At 39.1% G+C, this 14,557-nt stretch overlaps 1 protein-coding gene across 1 annotated transcript in view; it reads left to right on the top strand.

The window, feature by feature from the left end:
* Positions 1–3,397: 3,397 nt before the first annotated feature.
* LOC306899884 (leucine-rich repeat and fibronectin type III domain-containing protein 1-like protein) overlaps positions 3,398–14,557 on the top strand; it is a 118,587-nt gene continuing 107,427 nt past the window's right edge. Inside the window, exon 1 of the mRNA XM_079466462.1 lies at positions 3,398–4,123. The gene's annotated coding sequence lies outside the window, so the exon portion shown is untranslated. The remainder of the gene's footprint in view (positions 4,124–14,557) is intronic.

Raw genomic sequence — 14,557 nt, 5'->3', positions numbered from 1 at the left:
ATGCTATACAATATACATTTGCATCTCATGGTCACATTCAGAATAGCATGAGACATTTTTCATCTGTGTCTGAATAAATTGCCACTGGCGATCAGCTCACATTCTTTGCCTCTGTGGCAGTTTAATTTAACATTGAAACTGGCATATCCTCCTGAGACGTGTTGATGAACAGCTACTACTATTCACGGTGGTACTCATACTCATGATGCAAATAAACAGTAGTTTGTGTGTTATACTAAAATGAACAAAGACCACCCAACCCCCAAAGACAAATTATTGAACCAAGTGTGAAAAAAAGCTTGAAAATCCAAGGAGGTCAGCAGTTCCGACTCCAAGTGGCATCAAAAACTCATTGATATGAGCCAAACATCCAATTTACAAATATGCTATAAAAAATAAATCCAAACAGTCATCCAACCTTTCACTACCATACATAAAAACCTATTCCTAAACCATTAACGGTTCTCTCTCAAGCTCAAGCCGAAATACATCTTGACCCTTAAACACAAAACCTATTGGCCCTTAGAACAACTTTACCTTTAAAATGAAAGCAATCATCAGGCTTTCAGCTTTCTGAAGTCTAGGGGAATTGCCAGCTTGTTACGTTAAGCTACTGAAAGCATTTGGTCTGCTCAGCAATTTCTATCTAGCACATAGCATCTTTCCTTCACCTAGAGTGGAAAAACGCCATATCAAAAGGTCACTTTTTGACATTGATGTAAAAAGATGTTTATTTAAGTTCACTTGCCATTGATGCAAGATCGAGCAGGAGGGCAGTGAAGGCAGATGGATTTAGAGAGAAGGACCGGTCGGGTGCCTTTTTTGAGAGAAATGCTGAAGAAAACTTTTCGATGTTATTTATACCTGTGAATAGCATTTGTAAACAGATATTTTATTAACCGTGTTGATCTAAAGCATCATCAAAATTACATTACACAGAGTAGAGCAATTGGACCCGAGTAAAATTGTGGAAAGAGAGAGGGAGTTTGAAGGAGAGATGGGAGATGACTTGGCAGGCAGTGGATGCAATTTCAGAGAGCTATAACTATTTTCTATCATCTTTTTCTGCACCTCAGTAGTTGGATGAAATTTAATGGAACCGTTCACATGAAAATAAACAGTCTGTCATTATTTACTCAACCTCTGACCAAGGCTGTAAAGTAAGGGATAATGTACAGGCAGCGGTTGTTATCGCAGAAATAAGCCCCGACAGTGTGATCAGGTATCTTGTATCACACTGAAGGGCTTATTTCGTGATAACAGCCGGCTGCTTGTACATTATCCCACTTATTACACGGCTACTTGCCACGTGAGAAAAATCTGGGCGTGAAATGTGAATTTGAAATATTTGATAAGCTCATTATTACCAAATACAGACCTTCCGCGAGGAAAAGCCGCTTAGTTTCACTTTTAAGGTAAGAGACAAAGTTCAAATGTCACAAACAGGCAATTTGGTCTACACATTTGTACATATAATGTCATATATGTTATTACAAGACATATTTATATATAATTTGTCAAAAAAAAACTGTCAAAATGATTTGCTGGATCCGGGCTACCATGTGTTATTAGTTTTCAGAGGTTGTTATCTGGGAATAACGAAACTGCAAATGTCGCGATTGGCGAATCAGAAGAAAGCATTCCAACGAGCCGTGTAATAAACACCAATAAAGACAAAAACACTATTGGATAACATAACATTTGTTTAAGTTTAACAAGTTCCAAATCTTTTGAAGGGATAAATATATAGCGTTCTGTCAAGAACTGGCTAAAAGTTGTTACAATATTTGCTATTCATAATGTTCCCAAATCTCATTTGTGCATTTGCGTTAAAGCTTTACATTTATATTTTAATATTAAATGTAAATATTTTGTACTTTACGAGGTACAAATGATAAGTACTTAACTCACTAGACCGAAGAAACTCGGTAGAAACAATACTGTATTCCAGGTGTACTGTAGCAGTGTCTGACTGGGGCTAAATTGTTGAGGTACATGTTTTTTTTTCCTCAGGGCAACACTGCAGAAGAAAAACATGACAGAGGGTCTCTCCAGCCGGGATAAACTTTCCTCTGTGTTAAAAAAACTGCACTTGACGCCAGAATGTACATCAGCTGCTGCTGTGGAATGTCTAGTCTCTGACCATCTCATTTAGAGAGAGCACTAGCCTGGCGACCCCATTAACTTCAGTCTTTTCCTCCCATCTGTCAAGCCACACAAAGTCACTTGGCACAAATATTACAAACCTCAGCGACAGCTACATTGAGCCATCCCGAGTACATTCTTTGAAATTTAACCCTCAGAAAGCCTTGAATCAGGCCTAACGTCATTCTGCATTTCTTTCACTCAGCATGTCAATCGGAGTTCTCCTTTCTTCCGTGCTATCTGACCTTCTTAAACTGGAAGATGTTTCAAATGGAGATTTATTTCTCTCAACTGATTCACACAGAGATGAATTACTCCATAAAACTTGATTTTCTGTTTTTTAGATGTGGACCGAGAAGGAAATGGGGTTCAGACAAACTCATATGCATTCTCTTGTTTGGGGCCAGGATATACATGAATAGCTCACTTTCTTGCAATGGGATTCTCTCTCTTTTCTCTGTTTTTGAGGTATTCGATTTCAGGAACCTGTGCTGTCTATGCGCATGCCATAACCAGATTTGATCTAATCTCTGATAATGCCCCAGCTCCCTGGCAGCAACAGGAAAGATGAGCAGATTAGAAGATAGACAGTGCAATTAACCATCATCCTGTGCTGTAATGCTTACTTATCCCTTTTGCACTTTACTCTAAAATGCGTTTTTTGTAACAGTAGGTATAAAAATGAATGCAAATGAGTTAATCCATAGTCAAGACCACTATCTGCCTGAGCATCATCGTGGATTTAATCAGGTTGGTTTTATTTAAGTCCATTCGCTGCAAACAAACGTTAAAGCGTATAGAAAAGAAAAATGATATAACCCCTGAACCAGTTTTCCCCTATGCTAGATTTTTTCATTAGGCAATTTGTCTTAAAGAACCAACAGTTTTTGGGGGATTTAGAAAATAACGTTTCCAGCAGCACATCGGTGAACGACAAAGAATAAGAATTCTCATCACGTTTTAAAAATCAAAGATCCATTCCATTCACGTACTGTATTTGCGCTCATTTAAATGCAAGATCCCCCTCCAAACACACACACACCCCTTTACAACCCCGTACGCCCCCTACACCCCCTCCCCAACACACACACGCACTTGACGCCTCAGCTGAAACTCATCTCAAGCTTGCTAGAATGCTTCTCAAGACAATTTGAAAGCTGTTACTGCAACACGATGGCAAGATAACAAGATCCCTCAAACGCTTGTCAATGGACAGTGCGAGGCGTGTCTGCAGCTTGGGCCGTGGGGACTGAGAGAGGTAGGACGTACCCGTTAAGTGGACCAGCGCTCCGTGCGTCTCCTCACCACTCCCATTTACCGGCGGCTGAACTGCAGCGCGGCGGGTGCGAGGAGAAGCGCTCCCTCCTCTTTGACAGTTCGTCATTTATTATATACGCACAAGGGGGAGAGCCTGACATTTGCGTCGCGGGAAGCACATTTCTCTCGTCGGAGTGGCTTTCACCACACCGGGAGGAATAATGCTTTAGCAGACGGTCTAGGATATTACTTGGGATGATGTTTGGATACACTGGAGTGGAGGCGAGGACTTCAGATCGTTGCGTGGATTAGATGATACCGTATACCCAACGACTTTGATTAATCTGTGACGAGAAATGTATGTCTAGCAAACACGTTCGGGCTCGTTCAGTCGACTAATCTCAATTGTAATGCAGTGTGGATACTCATCAAGGACATCGTGCCAGGGTTATAAACGAGGTAGATCGTAGGTCCGGCAATGAACCAGAGCTCGACAACACTCCAGAAATACATTACCGCTGCTCGTGTGATACAGCCCCGTGCGTGGATGTGTTAGACTCGGTGTCTGTGGTCTGGATGCGATGATCTCCTTTGGCCGTCAACTCATCGGAGAGTTCGTGCGAGCGCGCAGAGTACTATAGGATTCATCGGACTCCGACCGGACCTGTCGTAAAAGCAAAGTAAAACACATCTGTTGTGACATCCTGAGAGCAAAAACAAGGTAGGCTAACCACTATTTCATTTGTATTGTAGGTATAGAAGATGTGCGTATCCGCGCGTGGTTTAAATGGGGCATTATTAAAAGACTTTAACTCTGTGTGTTTGTGACCTTTTAAAGGGTAATGAATAGCAGTGTTCATAAGTTTTTTTTTCGTTGAAAGGATAGCAGTAAATAGGTGCCAGATCGATTGAAACATCGATTCTGTGCAAGTATAAATTGCTCATAGGGAAAAGGTGAGGCGGTTGCTGGAACCGTTATTTTCGAGTTTATTTTTATCTTTAATTTGTTTCATTTGAATGCGATTTTCGCAAGAGGATTAGTTGACTGAATATAAAAGGCTTTCGTTCCGGTTTCCAAATGAATTCTATGAAATGTCATAATAAATAGGCTAACGAGACATCCCGTCCTATAAAACCCAGGAGAGTAGTTGACTGGATTCAGGACCATGGACAGCACCACACTTCCTTTCAACGGGGGTTTATAATAAACATTATGCAGTTGGTCTACATATGATAAAAATATGCATTGTACGAGTGTTAACTAATTGATAAAAATAAACCATATTCATAATTATTCTGTCAGAACATACAGTGTATTTTAAAATATGCTATAAAATGCTAAATATCTATTACAATTTTCCGTTGTTCACAGACCTTAACACAACTTAACACAGAGAGAGAGAGAGAGAGAGAGAGAGAGATCCTGGTAAATTTATTTTGAAGGTCATTTTTGACAGAAATCTAACATTCTTTAGAACTATGATTCTTAACTAGCTCTGTTGCCATGTGACAGACAGAATTGCTGCTGTGCATCAACGTGCTTTTCTTCTCAGCCAAATATAGATTGTCTGGCAAGTGGAGAATCACCAGTGGTGACTAACATTATTAGATATGAATCACGATATAATCTAAAACAATGAACTGATTAGACTCTGTTGGCAGGCTCATCACTCTGTGTCCAATAATCGGAATGCCACTGTGCCACACCTAGTGGATGTCAAGAAATGTATGTAATCACTGCCAATTGTGTGTGTGCCACTTGTGATTAGCATAAACCTGTTAAAGGTTTAGTTATATTTCGAAAAACTTGTATCAGCCTTATCATAATTAAAGCAGTTTACTCAATTTTGAATTCTTGTACATTTTTTACTTTGTACAGTGTGTTTGGGTAAATTACCTTATTACCTAATAACGAAACGTAGCAGGATGAAACCTTGTATCTATTTTTTTGCCATAAATCATCATTATTAGTCCCTTTATAATTATTACTGGGTTTTACAAATATCTAGTGCTTTTAAAAATTGACAACGCAGTATTTAATCATTTAAAAATACTGTATTTTTTCCAGTTCCTGAAAAACAGTAAATTTGAACATCCAAGATTTTGGAAGGACAGGGACGACTTGTTTATCTGCAATACATTTATATTATTTCAGATTATAGAGCAGAAGCTAGTGTTATTTTAGACTGACATCTCAGGTTCACACCTCTTTATGTAGTCGGATGGTGGAGAAAACTTCGCTGCATCTCCCTTCAGTTTGTTATTCCAATTATGACTCCAAATATCAAATCTGACAGTGGAGGGTTATATCAAGGCTTAAATTATTCCAGTTCAGTCAAGACATTGTGATTATCACCATAAATTTATCCCAACAGTTTAGCATCCTTGTCACATTATTTAGCCATGCAGTCCTAATATATATTATTCTGGGAGCTTGCATGCGTTTTCTTTACAATGTTATTTATATAAAGCCTATAAAGCACAAATGTTAAGATGATTTAAGAGCAAAATGGTCAAATTTGTCAAAGAGAGTCTCTGAAGCCATGCACCTCTATCTTTCCCACAACACGACATGGTCACTCTGTCAGCTCTTTGGGAGTTAGGGTGGAAGTCTATTACTCAGAATCTGGCAACCCTGAGGCTAAGCAGGCCTTACCTTGTGTCTCTGTTCTCCCTGGTGCCGTCCAGCCAATCCTGTTAGCGCAACCACACATACTCTTAGCCTGCTTGTGTGTATGTGTATGCTTCTGGGTTACTACAAGATTAAGACAGCTGTTCTTTGCATGTAGGTCAATGGCAACGCGTTGATAATGGAACATTTTCCGGTCAAAGACTTTGTGAATCACTCTCCTTCGAACCCGGTTGTATTTTTCAGATGTAAGGCACGACTCCAAACTTCTATTTTGTCCAAACACCTCCTTGTTGTGTCGCACCTCAAGACTTCAGTATAATGTTTGCTCTGAGCAGCCTTAGAGGTCTCACATACTGAATTAAGACATCATATTCCAGGTGGGTTCACATATAACTCAAGTTTTCTTCTTACTACATCTCACACTACCCTTCCACCACTGAGGTTGGTTTTACTCTTTATTCTCACTGCACCTGGAGTCAGATTCAATCTCTCTTTTATCTTTCATCTCAAACTATTCTTAAAGTACAAGGATGTTAACCGTGGTGTTCCCCTAGACTTCCATTACGTCCCCTATTATAGAGTTCTCTGATGGTCTTGCATCAAACGGACGTTATTTCTATCCACTCCTTGACAAATAGCAGAAGTCTGAACAGCTGCATATCAATGCCAATGGTAGTGTGGATAAGGTAAATTCCGTACCAACACCCATGACATTTCAAGAATTTCAATACCAGTTTGGGAACAATCAGAAAAACTAACATGCTTTTAAATGCACAAATATTAGCCGAGCATTAAGAAGTGAAATTCAAACCATAGCAGTTTCCACTGTTTTTCAATGTGTAAAGATGTCAGAGATGTAGGAAAGAAATCAAGTAAATATTATTACTGGGTGATTTAAATTAATCGCATAATAGACAGCGGCTGGTACGAGAAACGATTCATATTTTTTATCCCACTTGTTTATATTCACTTAAGACGAACTGACTGTGTTTACGTTAATACCTTGCCAAGAGCCACTTTGGCACAAGAAGAGCATTTGCAGTAGAATTACTGCAAGGCGTGACCACTCTTTACAGAAAATGAGTGCAAATTCCTATATTTTTCAAAGCAGCCGTCTGTCAGGAAGGTATCCCTCGCATAGAAAATTCAGTGCTACAGATACTGTTAAAAAAAAGATAGAGAGATTTTTTATTTTAACAAAATATTCCTTCTACCATAAAAATCAGAGTGAAAAACAGTTCTTACACACATTCTTTCATCCATCCATCCACCCATCGATTCAACCCTGTAAACATCTCTCTCTCTCACTCCCTTCCCATTTTAACCTCTTGTTTTCATATTTCAATGTACCTGCACACATCTGCGTTTTCTGCCTGAGGGAAGCCTGTCTTTATTTCTCTCTGTCATTCTCTCTGTGATCATTTGTTCACGCATCTGCAGTGTAAACACAGCTCTGTTACCCAGCACTCCGCACGAGGGTCTGGCCATGGCGAACTCTAATAGCTAATGCCTGTGGGTGGAACACATACTGTGTGTAATGCCAGTGGATCGTAAGGCACAGCGGAGGGAAGGGTGGATGTCTTTGAATGTCTACTCAGCTAAACACCAACCAATTATCTCAATCACTGTGGTGTGAACAGCACACGGTGTTGGGTGTTGGGAAGAAGTTAAAAATAGAGCCTTTTCGAACATGAAATATAACAGGGCTCTGTCAACACACGGTAATCGGTTTCATGTTGGGTACGTCGTGTGTATTTGAGCACAGAGAGTGTAAGATTATTACTTTGTCTAGGTATACAGCTTTTATGAGCTGAAGGGTCAAGTAGGGTGTTTAAACAAATATGGGAACATGGATGATGAGAACAAAGGGTGATTTGTTGCATTTCATTGGTTACATGTTTTAGGAGTAGTGACTGTTTGCTCGCCCAGTTGACATCCCAATCTCACACGGTTATGCATTTCTGTGGAACTCAAATGGGAATATTGCATGCTAATCTTTTCTATACAACACCAGTTCTTAGTGACCAGCTCTGTACAGAGGTTTTCCCAACGAATCATGATCTTTATTATGAGTCTTCCGAGGCCTTGCCTGAGGAACAGCTAACATTTGAATTCTCATTTTTGTTCCCTGATGACATTGAAACTTTTTTCTTTAAAAAATAACCAGCTGTAAAGACCAATTTGTTCACAGATTAATTTGAATTCTACGCATGAAGTAACATCGTACAGGTTTGGAAAGACGTTGGTTTATAAGTAAATAATTAATACGGAATCATTTGGGAAACTATTGCTTTATCTCATGCCGAGTTACTCATTTAGAGAGCTTTATTAAAATATAAAGACTGTTTAAATCTTCAAACACAACATTGCATTAGCTTCATTACTGCATGATTGGAAATGATTGGTTCTTTAAAACATATGTTGACTTGCCTAAAGAGTTTGGAAAAGAATGTAAACAATTAAGGAAGAAAGCAGGGAATTTCCCAAGATGCCTTGAGTGTGTGGAACTACTTTTGTAAACCACGGATGTATATTCAGGGTGCATTGAAGCGTTGATTTCTCATTCTACTTCTACTACCCTACTAATTCTGCTTATTCCTAATTCTTTACTCAAGTTGTTTCAAACCTGTAAATAAAGTTAGTTTTTCTGCTGAACACGAACGAATGTTTGTAACGGGGTACTATTGACTACCATATGGAACAAACTACTATGACAGTCAATGGTGCCCTAACCGTTTGATTATCAATATTCTTCAAAACATCTTTGGTGCTCAACAAAATAAATGTATATAGTATAATAAAAAATGTATATAGGTTTGGGACACCTTCAGGGTGAGGAAATAATGACAGAATTTTAATTTAAGGTAAACTGTCCCTTTAAAACAAATTTCGAAACTATTAAACTACAATTTAAACTTATACATTTAAACTACAATTCCCTTCCGTATCCTATTTGCTATGGAATGTCAATTTACATTTGGAAAATGATTTGTTATTTACAATATCCTGGTTTTCAGTTCTAAATGAACCATTGCCTCATTAATGTTTAAGGAATGGCAATATGTTTGTAGGATGATTGTGGCAAACAAGAGAATAAAGGGAGAAATGTTCTATGCCATGCGAGCAAAGTGTCCTAATGGAAGATTTCTGTTCTCACCGGTGAATGTCTCATTCTGCTTGATTCTGCAGTTATTGGATGCATCTTCTCTTGTTGATACGTATCACGGTTGATATATAATAGTGATGCACATGAACTGATTGTCGGTGACAGAGAGATGTTTATTAAATGCATCATGTTACAGTACGTTGCTCGTGTGATAGACAGGTATATTTGCAGTGCGAGTGTGAGTCCATCCTCTTATGCTGTTGCATAGTCAATCAAGTCAACATTTGGTATCAGCTGCCTGAGATGAATGAGACCACATAGTGCGGGAATAAAGATGATAAAGAGGAATCCGGTTACAAAAAAACTGCTTTTATAAAGCTTGCGAACGTTTGATTCATTTAGTGAAATCAAAACCTAATAATACAAGTTTGAGTTTTGTGTCAGTCAGCTTTGAGGTCATCTATATGCCTCTAAACGTTGACAAAATTAAACTGTAGCAGATATTTGCTTTTAAAATGTGCAGTTTTTGCATGGAACACGAGACCAACAAAATATTGCATTACAGAGACTTTTGTTCAATCATATGCAATAAAAAAGAGGTTTTACCCTTTAGTTTTCAGCTGCCACTGCCTAGCAAGCAGAAAAACATTATTATGTAACTAAACATGTGCTAGGTTTTTCAATGTTGAATTACGTTCATTAGCTTCATTCAAATGTGTCAGTCCATTACACCATGTATACTTCTTTTACTGTCCATCTGCAGAGAACTTGTAACCAAAGCTCGGTATCACATCAGCAGAGTTTTCCGCATGGATGCACAATGCAACTTCATCCATCATGCATGCAAAACTCTCATTGCTTTTTTAAGTCAAAGATCTGTAACACTCCTGCAGGGCTACTTGTGTGGGACTGAACTTCCAACAGTAATGCCGTAGCAACCTCTTCCCGTAGGAAGGTTTACCGTAAATAGCCGATCAATCTTGTTCTCTGCATTTTATTACCTCACTTCCTGTGTCAGTGTGGAAACACTTCAAGTGCCTAATGGTTTGTTAAGTGCTGTCCTTCTTTGGTCTCCCTTACCCGTGACCCACACACTCTTGTTATTCTCTCACCTTTGTATTTCTTTGTTTCTCCCACCCTTCCATAGAGTGTGAGGCTGCATACATAACTTCACACACGCTATCAAATGACTCATCTTAAAAAATCTATAAACATTAAACAGAATAGGCTGTCAAGGAAGGAAAGCAAAGAGAAAGCATAGGCTGTATATGAGTAATGATGCTGTATACAATAAATTGGCTTGTGGGATGATAATGGAGGATGATGTGTATTGTTACTATGACAACAGACATGACCATGATCACTTCGACAGTGATGGCTGGGATGATATTAAAATTAACCATAATATATCCAAGTGCCATTATGAGTCAGAAAGGTTTTGTCAGGTCTTGGGTTAGATTGTTGGAAAGAAATCCTTTGGAGAAAAACACTTCGGTCTTAAATTGAAAGTTCAAAGAAAAAGCTCACTGTTATCTTAAACAAACTCACTGTTTTTTCAATTTACAAATTCTAAATTGTTGTTTAAAATGAATTTTCCAAAATGCTCTTTTCCATTGAATTAAGGCGAATAGTGACCACAGCTAGTAAATGTACTATTGCTAAACTCAAAGCTATTGTGTGTCTTAAGATGTTTTAAATATAGTAGATTAGACTTTCCGATGCATTCACGATTCTTTTGTCCTTTCTAGCTTGACAGACACTACGCTGGTCCCCATATCATTTCACTGTACATAGCAGAATAGATTGCACATTGTGATATTTTTTGCTTTGGCGTACCACGGAAAGAAAATAAACATGCAGGTACGACACATTATTTATGGTAAAGGTGAAAAGACGGTGACAGAATTGTAATGTTTTGGGGAACTCTCCCTTTAATCCAAAGAAGATTTCCTACTCGCATAGAATCGCAGCACATTCCATGCATTTTAAACACTTTTATAATAAGCCTTTAGAATGAGGAAAAATCTTGAATAGTAGCTTTTGTATGGAACAAAATGTGGGCTTATGAAATTAAGAGCGATTGCACAAGTTCACAAACTATCCAAAACAGATTTACATAAGAATGAGATGTTCGTGTTGTGCTGGCTGATTTTTGCGGGTGCATTACAAGCATTCCATTATTAAAGTCATCAGGCTACAAAGATTATTAGATGGGAAGACAATTTGTGGAAACTAATGTATACATCTAAGGCCGTTAGGTGCTAATGTTTATTACATATTAAAAATGCATAGATGAGGGCTTTTATTTACAGATGTTACTTAAGCTTTGTTTGTGAGTGTCTAATGGGGCAATAGATTTTAATTTAGCTCATTAAAAGTAATTGCATGCTGCTCCTGGCTTCATCGCTCTTAAAAGCCTCTTTTGCCAAGGTGAGAGTGCCTTGTCATCGCTGGGTGAAGTTAATGAACCTACTAAACCTGACCATGTTCGAACAGGCTCGTGCACAAAGGGCAGTGCTCTTCCCAAAATGCACTGCATCATCAAAATGGCCATACACCTGGAATTACTGCTCTGGTCAAGGTTTGATTTATGAGAGGGAGTTGTGTGTTGATCTAGTGGTTTGATCTATTTGAGTGTGTTATAAAGTGTTGGTCTACTGGTTTGATCTATATGAGTGTTGTAAAGATGTACTAGCTACTCATCACTGAGAGAAAACATCTCACACGCATTTCAGCTAAAAAGCTGAATGTAATTCAAGCATGGTTGACAATGGCTAAATGAGGACTGCTAGGCATGTCAGGACACACGCGGGCGTTTCATACATTGAGAACTCCACCCAAAAATGAAAATTCTGTCATGAATTACTCACCCTCTAGTTCTTCCAAACATTATACATTTCTTTGTTCGATGGAACACAAAGAGAGATATTTTTGAATAATGTTAGCGGTTCAGTTTTTGGTGGAGTATCCCTTTAAAATGTCATTGTGCACACAGCTGCTATACTTGCAACTCTTGCGTCATCGCAACAAAAATGATTCAACTTTTGGTCTGGGCTGAACGCAGCCCTGCTTTGTTTCCCGATTTTCTAATCTGGTGGCGAGATATGTCAGTCTTAATAGTGAAATATCAGTGGCTTTCATCTGTTTCGTGACAGACAGCATAATTGCGTCAGCATTGAGTGTGAAATCCTATTGGCTCTCGTAAACGATTAAGTAATTCTAATGTTCCGGTTTGTTTAAATATATTCCCGGAGGTCCACGTATTAAGTTATGGTATGGCTAATGTTCAGAAGGTTTGCAACGCAACTTGTTTGTAATACGTTTATACTGTTTTGTTCATTTTATGCAATAAATGCATGTGACAGTACTTTTACTTGTGTGTTATGTTTAATGGTTGACAAGTGGTTAGATTTAGGGTAAGGACAAGGTACGTCTGAACATAATGCCATGGGGTCGTTTTCATAACAATCGCTAGATGGCGCTTAAATTTAAAACGTGAACTGTTGTAGTACGCTACGAGCACAAACAACATATTGAGTCATTTTTTCTTGGAGGACAGGCTGATATTTCAACAGCAGAAAATTATGTGGGATAAATATCGGCCATGACAAAAAATCTTTGGGGCATTTCCCCAGAATAAAAGTCTATGTGCACACAGACAAAGCAATATGAATAATAGTCCATAGACTAGTGTATAAACATAAAGATTATTTCTAGCTTGATTGTGCCATTAAAGAGATAAAGCTCTTGGTTACTGAAAGGAAAGGCAGTTGCTTATGGGCCTGCTCAGCCATGAAGGCTTTTATATTCTGAGCATGTCATGAATAGCTATGGCATTAACAGCATTCATTCTTTCTAGCTGGACAGTTTAAATGTTACACGATTGTGCTTCACTCTCCAGCTATCATTCTCATTATTTATGATGCGGTTTAAAGGGTAACTGAAAATGACTTCATATTTCATCTTTTCTCATTAGATCTTCCAAATTCTGAGGGGGCTGGAAGTCTTTTGTCACTAACACAATGTCCCTACACGACTCCAGATTTTCCACGACGTTTCATAAGTCAAACGAGTCAGCCAGTGCTGAAATCTCTTGTAAGCAGATTGGTTTTGGCAAATGTTGAGAGCCTGCCGCGGACTTTTCTGTTATAGACCTGATGAACTTCAGCAACAGAGTAAATCGGTAAAAATCCTGACAGAAGCTGCTGTGAGAAATGTAAAGCCAACTCTCACATTCGTAGGAATAATTCACACCAAACAAAAGCGAATGTCACTCCAAACCTGTATGTTTTAATGAGGAACTTATGAAGCATTATTACATATTTAACATCATTGATACAGAACAATGGAAGTGACCACGAGCTGTCAAGAAATCAAAAGGACTTTTTCTGAGGAACTGACCAAAATTAAGTCATTATTCATTGAAAATCACCTCCATCTGTTACCGCCTTGAAATCCAATATGGTGCCGATGCTGTAGGCTGGACATCAATAACATCCAACAATAGCAGATCTTATGTATAACCAACCATCATCACATCACGACAGTGCTTTTATAATGCTTTATGTCCATTTTTAAATCTGCCATCCCATGGTCACTATGACGAATTACAGATGGTGTGTGTAGTTTTTTGGAGAGTTTATTGACCGAAATGCAATTTAATATAACTTAAATTTGTCTTCAGAGGTGTATAAAGACCTCACATAATGAAGCTTAATGTTTTTATTATCTTAGAATGAGCTATTTCTGTCTACATGCACCGCTGGTCCCCTTACATGGATTTTGCTATGTTGTTTCTACAGTAGCTCTGAAAATTATGCTCTGAAAAACACATGATAGAGACTCAAAACTGTTAAAATATTACTTGTTCAAAATGCCTGAATATGTGTATGTGTATGGTGAGGAAGGCGGTACGAGAGCCATGAGGCGCGAGTGATAGGTGGAATCAGCTGTATCCTTGGGTGCGACAGACTCGTCCCGGAGTCTGACGGCCATGATACCTGTGTCACTTGCTTGGGGCTCAAGCATGCTGAGGCAGGTTTCACTGATACGGTATGTCCCGTGTGTGCGGACATAGCAATCAGGGTGTTGCGGTCCCGGAGGTGCATGACGAGCTCGCCAAGTCCTGGAATGCGCCCCTTTTGGCGCGTTTCAGGCCGGAGGGCTCGGTGGCTGTGACCTCCCTGGTTGGTGGGGCTACGGTATGGAACTAGATTCTGTCCGTATGTCAGCACATCTCACCAACGAGCGTGCACAGTCAGTGCTGAACTGTCTGAGGTTGATCAGGCAGAATCCCTCGACGCCGCTGAAGAACTTTCAGAGGCTCCTGGGGCACATGGCGTCCTCGACAGGGGTAATCCCTCTCGGGTTGATGCACATGCGACCGCTTCAGCACTGGCTATAGAGTCGGGTTCCCT

The sequence above is a fragment of the Barbatula barbatula genome (assembly GCF_947034865.1).
Source record: "Barbatula barbatula genome assembly, chromosome: 10".
NCBI classification, from domain to species: domain Eukaryota; kingdom Metazoa; phylum Chordata; class Actinopteri; order Cypriniformes; family Nemacheilidae; genus Barbatula; species Barbatula barbatula.
The sequence above is the reverse complement of the archived record's forward strand: the minus strand, read 5'-3'. Positions and strand labels throughout refer to the sequence as shown.